This window comes from Muntiacus reevesi, chromosome 3 (assembly GCF_963930625.1).
Source record: "Muntiacus reevesi chromosome 3, mMunRee1.1, whole genome shotgun sequence".
Lineage (NCBI taxonomy): Eukaryota > Metazoa > Chordata > Mammalia > Artiodactyla > Cervidae > Muntiacus > Muntiacus reevesi.
In genome coordinates, this window is record NC_089251.1 from 218281130 (window position 1) to 218296431 (window position 15302).

At 36.2% G+C, this 15302-nt stretch overlaps 1 protein-coding gene across 1 annotated transcript in view; it reads left to right on the forward strand.

The window, feature by feature from the left end:
- The first annotated feature begins 4608 nt into the window (after positions 1-4608).
- ARHGAP15 (Rho GTPase activating protein 15) overlaps positions 4609-15302 on the forward strand; it is a 677158-nt gene continuing 666464 nt past the window's right edge. Inside the window, exon 1 of the mRNA XM_065927842.1 lies at positions 4609-4747. The gene's annotated coding sequence lies outside the window, so the exon portion shown is untranslated. The remainder of the gene's footprint in view (positions 4748-15302) is intronic.

Below are 15302 nucleotides of genomic sequence, written 5' to 3' on the forward strand. Positions count from 1 at the left end.
AACCAAGACCTAAATCAGTTAACTTGTGATAAAGGGGAGAAAACAATTCTTTGTGAGTGATTTATCTGAAGCTATGTTATACCAAAACAGGGTTGCTGGAACACAGTGCATGCATATATTTTATTTTGCTATTTTTTTGTTGCCAAATTGCTTGTCAGAATAGCGTCAATTTACAGTTGGACCATCAATATATGAGAGGTCCTTTCTATAAATTCTCATCCAGATTTTTGCCATTTCAATAGGAGTACTTTAACTTCTTTTTACAATGACTACTGGGGTGTTGTACATCTCTTTACATATTGATGGATATTAGTGCAGTCCTTTTCAAGAATCATTTATTCAAATTAACTTATTAATTCCCATTTGGGTTTCCTATTGACTTGCACAAATCTTTTGTGACTCTATGCATGTTCTACCAACCTGCTATTTTTTTGTAACTCTGTCTATACTATATTATAATTAACAGAATTATTTAATTATTATACAGTCAAGTCTATATATTTTCTCTTTTCCTTTTAGGGATACTGTTTATAAAAGTTGCACTCTGCAAAAATATATTTCTTTATTATATTGTATCAACATTATGGATTTGTCTTTCAAATGTAGATTTTATTCCATCCAGGGTCCATCTTTGCCTGTGGCCTAATGTAGGAAACTCAACACTGTTTTCTGTGATTTAGTGAATGTGTCTTGCCAGCATCATCTACTAATCAATCTATTCCTTTTTGTTTACTTTATGATGTCATCTTTGTCATATACCAAGAACTCAAATAAATATGGTCTGCTCTTGGACCAGTACTGAAATGTTTTTTTTAATATTATGACTTGGACTATGTTGATATATGACCATTAAGTCATCAGTCTTTGCTGTTCTGTTTCAAAAGAAACTTAGGTATGTTTTTTTTTCATTTATTTTTATTAGTTGGAGGTTAATTACTTTACAATATTGTAGTGGTTTTTGTCATACATTGACTTGAATCAGCCATGGATTTACATGTATTCCCCATCCCGATCCCCCCTCCACCTCCCTGGAAATTTTGGGAATAGCTTGTTATGTTTCTTAAAAATTCAACTGCAATATAAATGAGATTTTATTGAATCTATCTGTTAATTGACTTGGACAAATTGACGCATCTTCAGTGTTACTTTTCTCATTTATTCACGTAGTGTATTTTTATTTATCAATTCTTTCAGTCTCAAAAATATAGATTTAAATGTAGAGAACTTTGGAGAGATCTGACTTTAGCATGAGTGCCAAGAGTGATTTCTACCTGCTGAGTCTATCTTTCCTGTCCATGAAGAAGCAAAAAGAAACACAAGGGGTGAAACTTGTCCACAGTATTATTTACTTGAGTTGTGTTGAATAAAATGTAGCTAGGAAATAGCATAGTATTTTAGAACAAAGACTGTGGGATCAGGGCTGTTGGTTCCACTCCTGGCTCTACTGCTTTACTAAACTGTGCAACCACATAACTTCAGTTTCCTCATAAGAGAGAAAAAAAACAGTACAATAATATTGGCTAATTCATAAGGTCTCTGTGAGGATTAAATAAAAGGATAAATGTAAAAGGATTAGTACACTTCTTGACTTAGAGCAAGTGGTCAAATATTAAACACTGCAAAGAGTGAACATATTGAGTCACAAGTGTTGAAGTCTAAACTAGAGTAAATACATCTCCTCTAGCCATGAAACCCAGATACATCACTGCCTAAGTTATTCCCTTCCCATTTTATATAAAAAATCATGCTTTGTCTCTATTTAATGTCTACTTACGCATGATGAAAAATAAACATTGAAAATTTATACCTTCAAGTAGATGTTTGTGTTTATTTCACATAAGGATACATTGGTGTTTTATATTTTTTTTGTATTCCAGTATCTGATATTAGTACCTATGTAAAAGGAATGGTCTATATTCCTTATTCTACATGTCTGAGCCTGACTTGGACTTGCTGTTTAGTTGCTAAGCGGTGTCCGACTCTTTTGCAACCCCATGGACTACAGTCCACCAGGCTCCTCTGCCCATGTGATTTTCCAGGCAAGAAAACTGGAGTGGGTTGTCCTTTCCTTCTCCAGGGGATCTTCCTTACCAAGGGATCGAATCAATGTCTCCTGCACTGGCAGGCAGATTCTTTATCACTGAATAACCAGGACTTGGACTTACAAAGGCTTAAACCAAGTAGGATGTACTGAATATTTTTATGCTTCTTGGGAGGAAGCAGCATTTCCCAGCTCATGCTAATATCTGCCTATCTTTACTATGTACAAAATATTTAAATCTCTTTTTTTTCTTTTTCATTTTAAACTTTTTATTTTGTATTGGGGTATTGCCAATTAACAATGTTGTGATGGCTTCAGGTGGACAGAAAAGGGGCTCACCCATATATACACAAGTATCCATTCTCCCCCAAATCCCCCTTCCCATCCAGGCTGCCACATAACATTGAGCAGAATTCCATGTGCCATACAGTAGGTCCTTGTTGGTTATCCATTTTAAATAGAGGATTAAACTCCATTTACTTTTTGTTGGAGGAGGTAGCTGGGAGAATGTGACTTCTGGTTGAACCACAAACTGGACCAAGGCAATCAGAGGCTCCTCACCTCCTCCCCTGACATGGAATGTATGTTCCTGCCACTGTTCCCATAGTGGGAGCCATTTTTAAGGACAGAGTCTGAGAGAGCACTGTGTTGTTGGGACTGTATGGACTACATGATTAACTGAATCCAGTTAAGTCCTCTATATAAAATTTTTTAAGATTCTGGGGGGAAAGTACAAAGATTTATTTGTCTTGCAGCCACCCAAGACATTCCTTGTAATGTGAGTTCCCTTGCATATTAAATCTGCCATCTACCAGTCTGGTAGGTGGTGCTAGAGATGAAGAACCTGCCTACCAATGCAGGATAAATAAAGGGAAGTAGGTTTGATCCCTGGGTCAGGAAGATCCCCTGGAGGAGGGCATGACAATTCACTCCAATGTTCCTTCCTGGAGGATCCCATGGACACAGGATCCTGGCAGGCGATAGTCCATTGGGTCACAAAGAGCCAAACACAACTGAAGCTACTTAGCAGGCACACACCACTCTAGATTGCTCTGTCTCTTTTTTTGTTCTCTTCTTGCTCTCAATGTATTGGGCCTACTTTCAGATTTCACCTGGGAAGCTTTCGAGTATACCAACCAATAAGTTTATTCTGAGAGATAGATACTTTTATTTGTATATTGTATTAGAGAGACAAATAACTTGAATTCCAGAGAATTTAAGTGACTTGGCCAAGGTTAAATAAAGAGCAGTGTCAGAACTGAAGCCTGAAATCCAATTTCTTCCCTTTCAGTATCATGTTGTTTCTATTTTCTCTACAACGTTGAGGAAAGTTGAGTACAAACTGTCAGAGCTCTAAAAACTTAAAAAGGTGCATCCTGGAATGACAATTGACAGTAAGTTCTATGGTAGATCTGAAATATGATTTTTAAAATGAGAGTCCTAGAGAAATTAATTTGCAGGAACATGCCATGCTTATCTTTGGCCATAAATACCAAACATATTTTTAAAGATTTTCTTTATGTGTGCCAAACATTCCACGTTACTGAGAACTATTACACAGATTTTTCTAGTCTAATTGGTTTTATGACAAGAGATTCTGATTTCATTTTCTCAGATATTTGGAAGAGAAGCTTTCCTTTCGTGAAGATCCTACAAATCTCACAAAACCAGCCAAGCTTGGACATCCAGGAGTTTATTCTTAAAACTCTATGGTTCAGTAAAAACACACCCTGTAGTCATTCTGAGCTTCCCACTCCCACCCCAAATGTGTCTTGGACTGGTTAAAGTTTGACATAGATGGGCATACAGCAGCATGCCAAAAACGATCCCCCTTGAATCCTGGATTCTTTCTTTTTAAGTCAGGCCACACAAAAAGTCATTCAGCCATATCAAAAGCCCCTCAGCAGATTTCAGAACCGCTTAAGAAACAGAGAATACACCAGAAAGAAAGCCACCACCAGAGCAAACGTCACAGCCTGCTCTAGATGAGTGCCTCTCACCGCCCCCCCTGCAGGTGACCGCAGGGCCCCGGGGCGGTATTCTCCCAAGTCCTAATGCAGGCTGTCAAAGCCTCCTGAACTTAGTAACGGAGCACCTCTGTTTGGGCCCCTCCGTGAGTCACACAGAAGCACCATCTCTGTCAATGCAGGTGGCCTCTTGGCTTCCTAAGCCACTAAACAGAGCCTTCCGAAGGCACACAGACCTGTTCCAGTCCACTGAGGAGAGCAGGCTTTAGGCGTGAAGCCCTTGCTAGAAGGCAGAGAAAGAGGAAGTGTCCCCAGGGCTTAGCAGGCTGCTCCTCCCCCTACTAAAATTTTAATTGCACATTTTGCCCCATTAAATCAGAACTGATGAAACCTTTACAACTGTGGGTTTTCTGAAAATTGAAAATCACCTTGGAAAACAACAATATCGTTGCCTATAGAAGGCAATTTCTTCAAATCAAGTAATGATGTGATGTGTGTGGTTAACTGTATCTGCGCAGGAAGTGGTTTTATTTAAAAGTTTTTTCTGCTCACTCCACCCCGCCCCTCCACCGCCCCGCCTTTTATTTTTTTCCTCCAGTACTGAAATTAAGCAGCATCCAACCTAGGCCTACTCTTATGACATGTGACTTGACTTGACTGTTTTTCGTTTTTGTTGAAAGATTCATTAGCAGTTAGAAGTTGATAAAAGTTCCAATAACAAGTCGGCACTGAGAGAAAGGTAAGTGAGTTTTACTTTGTATTAAACATGCAATTTAAACTTGAAAATATTTGGCAGAGTATCCTATGCTTCAGTAGCAACATACAGACCTTTCCAACAGAATTGTAACGTTTTCACTTGTGACTGAAGAAACATCAATTTGTTTCCTTTAGTGTAGAGAAGAATATTGTTTTTTAAATTTGCAACAGTTAAATTATAAAGTTTTTAAACGATATCACAGTAAGATTTTATAGGAAAATATTAAAAACAGAGTAAGGTATACTTTTAGTTTCAAAGTGCTTCAAAAACTAACTATGAGAGAAAATGTGAGACTTTGTATCTTTGACTGCTTTATAAAAATGTGCACTCTTCATGATCTAGATAATAAAAAGGCATTTTGTAAAAATAACATCTGAATTGCACGCAGCCTGAAAGATAACTACTATAAAGTGCTGTATTAAAGTCAGCTGAGAAACCCTTGAAAAGGTGTGGTTTATTCAATCTGTAGTCTATTAAATGGCTATTAAAAAACAGGAAGCTTCCAAAATGCAAAAGAAAGTTCTGTAACATGACATTTGATTTTTTTCCTGTAAATTTTATTTAAGATATAGGGTGAAATGAGGGCAAGTTTCTATTTCATAAGTAAAACTCTGCATTTAAAAGAGAAGTCACAGATGACTTCACAGAGGATTAGTTCTGGGAAAGAGGCAAATTAGAAGTATCCTTGTTATTTAGGTAATTATAAAATTTTCTTTCTTTGAGATTTCCAAAACAATAACCTTAGAAATTAAAATAATTTGTTAATCATAAACTGAGAAGAACTTTTTTTATAGTGACTTCTTGCTTTTACAGAATGTCTTTGTGTGCTGTAACATGTAACATATATGAAAATTATAGAAGTATTGCTAATCTCAGAGACAAATACCTAAAATAAATCTGAATGTCGATTTTGAAGGAATTTTAATAAAAGCTCCAGATATGATACACTCTTCCATAATATCATTTTTATTGCGCTGTTGGATGGGGGACATAATGTCCCCACAAACTATCTTTTTATGTTATTAAAAAATGGTTACAGGGTTGATAAGTGGCAACAATTTTCTTTTCTTTTATTGTCTGCTATTGAAAGGCTCATATAAATGATTTTCGGTGTGGTCAATTTGGTAGGAAATTATTAGTTACACTAGTACACTCCATTTTAAGACCTCTTCAATTGTCAATACTGAAGCTAGCTACTTGTTGACTATTAAAATGATCTTGGAAAAAACAGAGATTAGGACTTGATGTTCAATACTTTTTTTTATTGTTAGAGTATAAGAGAATCCTGCTAATATTTATTTGCTTTGATATTCTGATGAGCTTTTCAATTTACTGCATTTCCTCACAATGGAAAGTCTTATTTAAATTTGTCTTCAATATTATGGTTCTGAAACTCTACATCTATAGAAGCTTTATAATTCAGATAGTTTTGGTTGATATGTTATTACTTTATTTCATTTTACTATAAAAGAGCATCACATGAATAAACATATGTAGTACTTACAGGTTAGCAAAAATGAATATCTACATAAGCATTTGGTACTGAAAAGTCCACTACAGTTTTTTAAAAGCCAAATTCTTTTTAAAATGATTGTTTCTTGCGGAAACTGTTAAATTAAAATGCAAATATTTTATGGATTATGTGTAAAATTAAGAATTAATTAAACATACTTATTATGAAATTATAAAGAGCAAGAAGTAGAGATGATAGACATGTAAACTAAGAGGCTCTCACAGTGTAGAAACCAGTTATGTGTTATCTCTGGAATGTACAGATCAAATTTAAGAGTAAATTACAAATGAGTTACTATAGGTTATTATAACTTTATGCATTTTAAGTAAATAAGAAAAAATTCTGGTGAAATAAAAACAAAGCAGAGGTTCTCATCTGGAAAGTCATTTTTTAAAGAAAAATATGCTCTTTCACTTGGGGCCAGGATTCAGCAAAATTCTGAAAGGAGACAGCCTCAGCCTCCCCTAGATATTTTTTTTAAAAGCTCTACCCCAGAGTGGCCTACTCTGCCCCTAACCTAAGGTCAACCATCCTTGGTACCTAGAGAAACAGACCATACTTTTTTTTTCCCTCCATCACACTCCCACTGTTGTTAAAAAATTGTACTCATCCTATTTTCCAGGAGTTAGGGCATCAGATGAAAAGAATCCATGCTCACAAGAGAAGACTCCAGAGCTTTGTTTCTTGTAACTTGTAATTCAGGACTCCCCTCCCTCTCAGTAGAATTTTAATAAGTTCTCTCAGCAGACAAGATCCAAGGGAACAGCTAAATGTTGAGGACTCGGTCTCAAGTGAGGAGACTAATGCCATGACAAATAGTTTGGGGGAAATTTCTGGGGGGATAAAGAGTGTTTTGTTAACCATTCATCCTGTCTCTGGCAATTAAACCCAGAATATCCAGAGAATGTTTTACATGAAGGGTCCATCACAGAGATATGCCCATTTCATTAATATATACCTAAAGAAATATATATGTTTCCTGCAGTGGATGAAAATTAATTGTACTATATTTTCAGGGTGTTTTGCTATTCTCATACGATTAGAAACTAACCTAATCCAATGTTTTACATATGTATTTTAAATATCATTTAATACCCTGAGCAATTTGGGTACCGTATTTTTTGTACTGCAAGATAATGTTATATAACTAAAATATAAAATGTACTTATAATTATTCTAAATTTCAGCTTATAGTAGATAAAATGTCTTTGTTTGCAAATGATAGAAAATAAGCTAAAATTACCCTAGGGAATAGAGGTAGGCATTGATTTGTATAACTGAAAATCCAAAGAGAGAAAAATCAGGCTGGACCCAGCTGCTCACACAGGATTACCAAGATCATTTTATTCATTCCTTAGCTCTTGTTCTCACTTTTCTATAAGCACTCTCTGGCAGAAGCTCATACTAAGTTGACCAAGAGGCTTCAGGTTTATATCTCACTCTTTCAGAAAACTTTGTACAAAAGAATGTCTTTCCTCCAACACCACAGCAAAGATACCTCAGATTAAGATCTGACTGAACAAAAGTGGATCACATGACCATGCTGAGCTGCTCACTGCCTTTGAGACTTAGATACCCTGAGTGACCAGGCCTGGGTAACTGGCTTGCTCTTGCATTGATGAGCCACCCCCCTGAAACACATGGAGTCTCAGCTGAAAAGAGGGGGCTCCACACTGCGGAACTAAAATTCTTCCCTCAGAAGAAAGGGAACTTCATATCTTAGAGGTGAAAGCCATAGAAAACCATTACACAGCCACATAGGGTAACATTTAAAAGCACTAGTTGGGGTTTCCCTGCCAGTCCAATGGCTAAGACTCCTGGCTCCCAATGCAGCGGCCTCAGATTAGATCCCTAGTAAGGGAACTTAATCCTGCAGCAACTAAGACCTGGCACAGCCCAGTAAATAAATATTTAAATAAGAACAAAAGCGCTACTTAAACTTTCTAAGCTCTGTAGTCAGACAGAAACAATACCAGTTTAAGAGGAGGTCTAAATGAAGCAAATGTTTTAATTAAACTGAATTTTAAAATATTTTTCGACAGCCATTCCATGTATGTGCTTCCCAGGTGGCTCAATGGAAATGAATCACCTGCAATGCAGGAAAGGTGGGTTCGATCCCTGGGTGGAAAAGATCCTCTGAGAGGAAGCAATGGCAACCTACTCTAGTATTAGAGCTTGAAAAATCCCATGGACAAAGGAGCCTGGTGGACCACAGTCCATGAGGTCCCAGAGTCAGACACAACTGAGCCTCTGAGTACACACACACTCCATGCATAAACCCTTGCCCCTCAATACTTATCTTCTAAAAGCTTATAATATAGTGCTGTTTACTTGCTAAGTCCTCCCACTCTTGGCAACCCCAGCGAGTGTAGCCCACCAAGCTCCTCTGATCATGGAATTGCCCAGGCAAGAATACTGGAGTGGGTAGGCATTTCCTTCTTCACAAAATCTAGTAAAATCATTATATTAATAATTATAATGGCAACAAAATTTATCAAGTACCATAAAAAGACATAAGAAATGTTCTATTAGGATTCAGAACTGCATCAAACATTTCTGTCTTCCTGTTATACGCCAGGCAATAAAGTAGCGAATTTTGCAGACGTATCATTTGCCATATTCGGTCAGAGAAATTAGGACAAAATTTTTGAATAAATATGTGTAGAGTAGTTCCCCCTTCTCCACAGTTTTGCCTTCCGCAGTGCCCACAATCAACCACAGTCCAAATCTACTGAAGACAAACTTCCAGAAATAATTCATACGTTTGAAATTGCTCACCTTTCTGAAGTAGCTTGACGAAGTCTCTCCCTGTCCTGCTCCTGCGAATCGCCTGGAGTCAAGCGTTTCCGCTCTAACTCCTCCGCAGCCATCTTGCTAGTCAGATCCATGCTCTCCTGGGTTTGAAGTCTCGCGTTTGTTTCGAAGTCCCGCTTATTTCTCTTAATCCGGGCCCCAAAGCGCGAGGGTAGTGCTTCATGCCAATGAAAAGCCCTACGTGCTTGCCTAAGTGAAAGGGTGCGAGAGGAAAAAAAAAAAAAAATGTCGAGGCTGCTGAGATTTACGGTAGGGACGAACCTGAATCTTCTATTCATGAAATTGTGAAGAAGGGAAATAAAATCCTGTGTGTTTTGCTGTTTCACCTCAAACTGCAATAGTTATGACCACAGTGCATGGGAAGTGCTTAATTAAGATGAAAAAGACATTAAATTTCTACAATAAAATAATTTGTGTGTGTGAGAGACCACTGTTCACGTAACTTTAGAGTATAATTGTTCTATTTTATTAGTAGTTGTTAATCTTTTCCTGTGACTAATTAACTAATTAAACTCTATCATAGGTTTGTATACTAAGAAAAAACATTGTCTATATAGGATTTGGTACCGCCTGCAGTTTTGGGTCGGAGAAGGCAATGGCACCCCACTCCAGTACTCTTGCCTGGAAAATCCCATGGAGGGAAGAGCCTGGTAGGCTGCAGTCCATGGGGTCGCTAAGAGTCGGACGTGACTGAGCGACTTCCCTTTCACTTTTCACTTTCATGCATTGGAGAAGGAAATGGCAACCCACTCCAGTGTTCTTGACTGGAGAATCCCAGGGACGGGGGAGCCTGGTGGGCTGCCGTCTATGGGGTCGCACAATGTCGGACACGACTGAAGGGACTTAGCAGCAGCAGCAGTTTTGGGTAGCCATTGTGGCTCTTGGAATGTATCCCCATGGATAAGGGGGTGCTACTGTGGTAGTTTCCAGAGAAAGTTAGAACTGGGGAGATGAGAAACATTCTAAGGGACAGGAAAGACATGTGTCAAAGGATGAAAACATGGAGTAACAGAATTTCCAAGGCAGAGTGAGTTGTCTCCTGCTGTTAGCAACAAGTATACTAGTAAGAGGTTGGGGCAGATAGTTTGAGATTCTAATAGAGTGAACCTGCTGAGCAGATCATGACTCTATAGGTAACTACAAGGTTGTTGAGCAGGGAAAAATCCCTAATTGGATGGCCATAATTGCATCTGGGTGGGCTATGTATCTTCAGGATTTGTTTACTTCTTCCATAGACCTTACTGTTGATGATATACTCTTTGGGGTGGTTTAGAGAAATTGCTTGTCTTCTATGAAGAGAGGTTCTAATATAGGCTGTGCTTATAATGTTTTGTTTTTCCTTCTATATTGTGGTAATTTGATTGGTTGTTTTTAATTTTGAGAGTAAGTGACACAGTGAAATGGTTTGAAAACAGAACCTAAATATAAACACTTTATGAAAATCTTTCTTATTTTCCTGCTTCTGTATACCTCTGTTTTTTCCCACCTTAACGCAACAAGTAACTACTTTTCATAGTTTTTTTAAAATCCTTTTATAGTTTTTTTAATGCAGAAGCATATATGTATATACACACTTGTATATGTGTAAATATCTTTATTACATTAAAGGTAGTATGCTATATTTATTTCTTCACTTTTTTCTTTCAGTAATATCTTGGAGCTATTTTAATTATAAAGATAATAAACTGTCTAATTCTCTCTCTCTTGTATTCCACTGTGTGGATATATTGTACTTAATCTAACCAGTCTCTTTCTTAAGAGAGTCATGAATGTTTTAAATTTTTTTTGCTGCTGCAAAGAGTGTTTTAATATAATTGCGTACATTTGAAAATATATCTATGAAATGAATTCCCAGAAATATTGTGTTTTTATAACCCAAGAGATAAAATGATATTGATCGTTATTGCCAAACTGTCCTTCATGTTAGTTGTAAGTTTTTGAACTTCCATCAGCATTTATTGAGAGTGCTGGTGGAGGCTTCATAGCTTTTCTAACAGATTGTGTTACCAAACATTTCAGGTTTTTCCAGTCTGCAGAAAACCATGTCCTTATATAGTTTTATGTAGCATTTCTGTTATTATGATTGAGGTAAGCTTGCTTTTTAAGAGGTTAGAGGTCTTTTTTGTCTTTTTGTTTTTGTTTTACTAATAACAGAGTGTATCCTTTCTCAACTGTATAAGTACGGACCAAAATCTTAGTTAAGTTCAAGGCTAGAATGAGATATTAAAGGAAGTAGGGAATTGAGCCTAGTATATATAAAATATTCTTCTTATAAAACTTGAAAGAGGCAATAGCTAAAATGAGGATGAAATATGAGTGTCTAAGTGAAGGGAAAGAGAGAAGAAATGAAAATAAAGAAATATATGTATATATATATATATATATCTCCAGACATCCAACAAGATCTCAGAGGATATAGTACAGATCGGTGTAATCACTAGCTCAAATAGATAAGTTAACCTGAAACAGAAGGGAAAGCACTTTAATGAGTGTGTATGTAGATGAATTGGATGCAGAGAAGATGAAGTGAGGAGAGGAAGTTGAAGGAACACTTTCTCCATTGATTCTGTCTTCATTGAAGTTGCAGGAAAGCAGATTTGATGAGAGGGAGTATTTAGAGGATGCCAAAGAATAGGCAGACTATCTTATTTTTAAAAAATTAGCCTTGTCAAAAACATGCAACTGTGAATTTTAAAATTGATTCTTCTCTTTTGATGGGCATCAGCCCAATTCAATTCCATAGATAATTTTGAGCTCCAAGTACAGTGTATTATGCTAAGAATTATTGGGGATACAAAGAGTGTGCTATCTAGCCAGTGAAAACTTCTTAGGTAGCTTAGTGTATAAACATAAGAATTTAAATATAAATTCATAAATTTAAAGTCAATGCCTTAGAAATATTACAGAACATGCTATTGTCAGAGTCTCAGTGGTTGTGCTGTGCTGTTCCCAGATGCTCACTCGTGTCCGCCTCATTGTGACTCCATGTACCATAGCCTACCAGGCTCCTCTATCCATGGGATTCTTCAGAATAAGAGTACTGAAGTGAGGTGCCATTTCCTCCTCCAGGGTGTCTTTGCAACCCAGGGATCCACCTGCTTCAATTAAGACTCCTGTGTTAGCCAGTTGATTCCTTACCATTAGCACCACCTGGGAAGCCCAAAGTTCCATTTTGCTAAACTCAGTGGCTATTTATATCTTCATGTTATTCACATATGAGTTGCATTTGATGCAACTGAACATTCCTTCTCTCTTGAAATTCTCTCCTTATTTAAATTTTATGGTATTTATTTCTCCCAGTTTTCCTCCAAACTATTTGGATGCTCCTTTTCTGTCTCTTTGCTAGCTGTTCCCTCTTACCCAACCCTCTAAATTTTAAAATGTCCTGCACTTAGTCTTCATATTTCTACTTTTTAGGTCCTAGCTATTGTCTTCTTAGTTTATTTCTATGCAATATTATATATTGCCATGGTTTTAAATACTACCTATATTCTAATTAGCTCTCAAGACCAAGCCTTTTGTTTTTTAGCACTAAAGCTGTAAATGCTATTGCCTACCTATCATCTCCACTCGAATGTTTTAAGAGACAACAAAATGAGTATGTTCAAAAACTAAGCTCCTAATTACTCCCCATCTGCCCCCAACCCAACCTGCCTCTTCCTTATTTTCATTTATCTCATTTAATGGCACCACCATTCATCTCTCTGTTCAGGATAGTAAATTAAGAATTATCCCCAATTTCATTCCTTCTCTGATACTCCCTATCCAAAACCAACATCCAGTTAATCAGCAATAAGCAGAACCTGCAAAATATTGATTCACCTCCCATAATCCTGTTTACTTTTCTCAGTGATGGCTCTTAAAAAGGTGTGTGTGTGTGTGTGTGTGTGTGTGTGCGTGTGTGTGTGTGTATTCAGACTATTGGGTCTTTTTATTTCTTGTTTGTTTGTATACTGAATATTCCCCAAAACACCTGCTAAATGTATACACTAAAAGACATGGCATTTAGACGACATCACAATTTTAAATAGAACCACACTTGCTAGTTCACTTCCTAGCTTCAAGTTAGAGATAAATCATGTGAAATACATGGAGCAATGTTGATTTGAACATTTTGAATGAACTCGAAAAGGTTGAAGAAATAGCAGCTTGTAGAATGTTCCTGTCAGGTTTTCTGACCCTATAATGGTTCTGTTTGTTTGTTTTTGTTATATCATTAAGTATCATTTAAATAATTTATCATGTTGGGAAGGGGGATCGGGATGGGGAGTACATGTAAATCCATGACTGATTCATGTCAATGTATGGCAAAAACCACTACAATAAAAAAAAAGTAAATAAAATAAAGCAAAACTATACTCATAAAAATAAATAAATACATAATTTATCATGTAATTTATCATTAAATGCTAATTTAATTTAGCATTTAGCTAAATGTAATTTAGCATTTTCTTGTCCATCTGAGGGCAAAATATCTGTCTTGAAAACATTGGTGAAGAAAAAGATACAGAATAAAATAAACTTATTAAATACACTTCTAATATGTTTTATGTACAATACTTTTCAAATTGTTACTACTTACATAAACCCATTTTTAAAATCTATTCATGCATTTTTATATTTATAAATGTTGATTGGGTATCTTGCTTTTATTTAACTGGTTTTCTCTTTGGAAGAATGAATTCAACTTTAAGCAAGAGGTAAATGTATATCAAGATATCCCAAATTTAATCACTTCTTACCACCTCTACTGCTGTAGAGTTCTCCTGACTCATTTCCCTGATTCTACATTTCATGATAATCATTTTCTGAAGAGTAGCCAGAGTAACTTTCTTAAGACTTAAATCATACAACTCTCCAACTGAAACATTCCAAATGATTTTCTATTGTACTTTAATTCAGTCTTTTTTCATGATTTTTAAGATGCTCTGCCTAATTACTCTGCTTTTGTTTACTTAAATGGCATTTTGGACATGAGGAATCATTATTACATGTGAAGTCGTTTAGTGGCTTTACACAGAACTGAATGGTCTATGAAAATATTGACTTTGTCTGCCTCTTTACTACTGAATACTGAGAACCGGGAAGAGTGGTAGGCATATAATAAACACTCAATAAATGTTTGATTAGTGAAAGAATAAATAATATGAAAGCTGAATTTGGCTGTAGAGCCAGGGAAGGTTTTCTGGAGATTTGTGACTCCTCTTGGGTCTCACAGATAAGATAAACTTAGGGGAAAGGAAGCTAGAAACATATTTCAAACAATGACACTTTATGGATTCATTTTGAGTAGCATGGCAGTGCTGAAGGTGGGATTGGAACATTGGATCCATTATATATTGTGTCGCTTTTCTGAAACTCCAAAACAAATAACCCTCCATCTGAGCACATATTGAATAAACTGATAAAAAACACCAACTACCTCTAAGCATTTAAATTTTAAGCTGTTTCTCTAAAACCATGGTGTTACATTGAATAATTTTACTTATTTTAGATTCATTTCCTAAACAATTAGAGAACTTTTTGTTCTAGTCTCTGCTGACATAATGACAAGCTTGGAGTCATAACGAGATTTCTTTTTAAAATAGCTGTAAAAGGTAGAATGCTCAGGAAGTTGAGTGCTGTGTCAAGGGAATTTTTTTTTTTTAATTAATCTTTCTGCTTCAGTTAAGTTCATATTAGAACTTTAAGGGCTAGAAACTGAGCTGTGAGGCCCATATTAATCTTTTTCGCCTTTCTGCTACATGCACTGGGAAGTCAAGTAGTCTTAGCCTCTACTCATACCTTGATGGTTCTCCTAAAGGAAGTGGAATGTAGGAGGAAATAAATGAATGTTGAATTATCCCAGTGGTGTCTCCACACTGTGGTAGGTACCATGATGTTAGGCTAAACAAACAATATTCCTTTCTTATCTGGATGCTTGCGGTAGCTTGAGGCACTCATTAATATAAATGATTATTGGAGTGGGATTATTAATAATAATCATTAGTGTTATGATTTATTCACTGTGTATTATGTATCAGGTGTTTTGAATACTTAATAACATTTGAACCCTACAAAAATCATGTAAGGGAGTTAGTATTCCCATTTTAAAGATAAGAAAGCTTAGGTTAAGTGGTTAAGTGCCCAAATTTATAGTGCTATTTGGTAGGCTGAGTCATGATTTGTATGAAGATCCACATGATATAAAATTCTTGTTATTTTCCACTA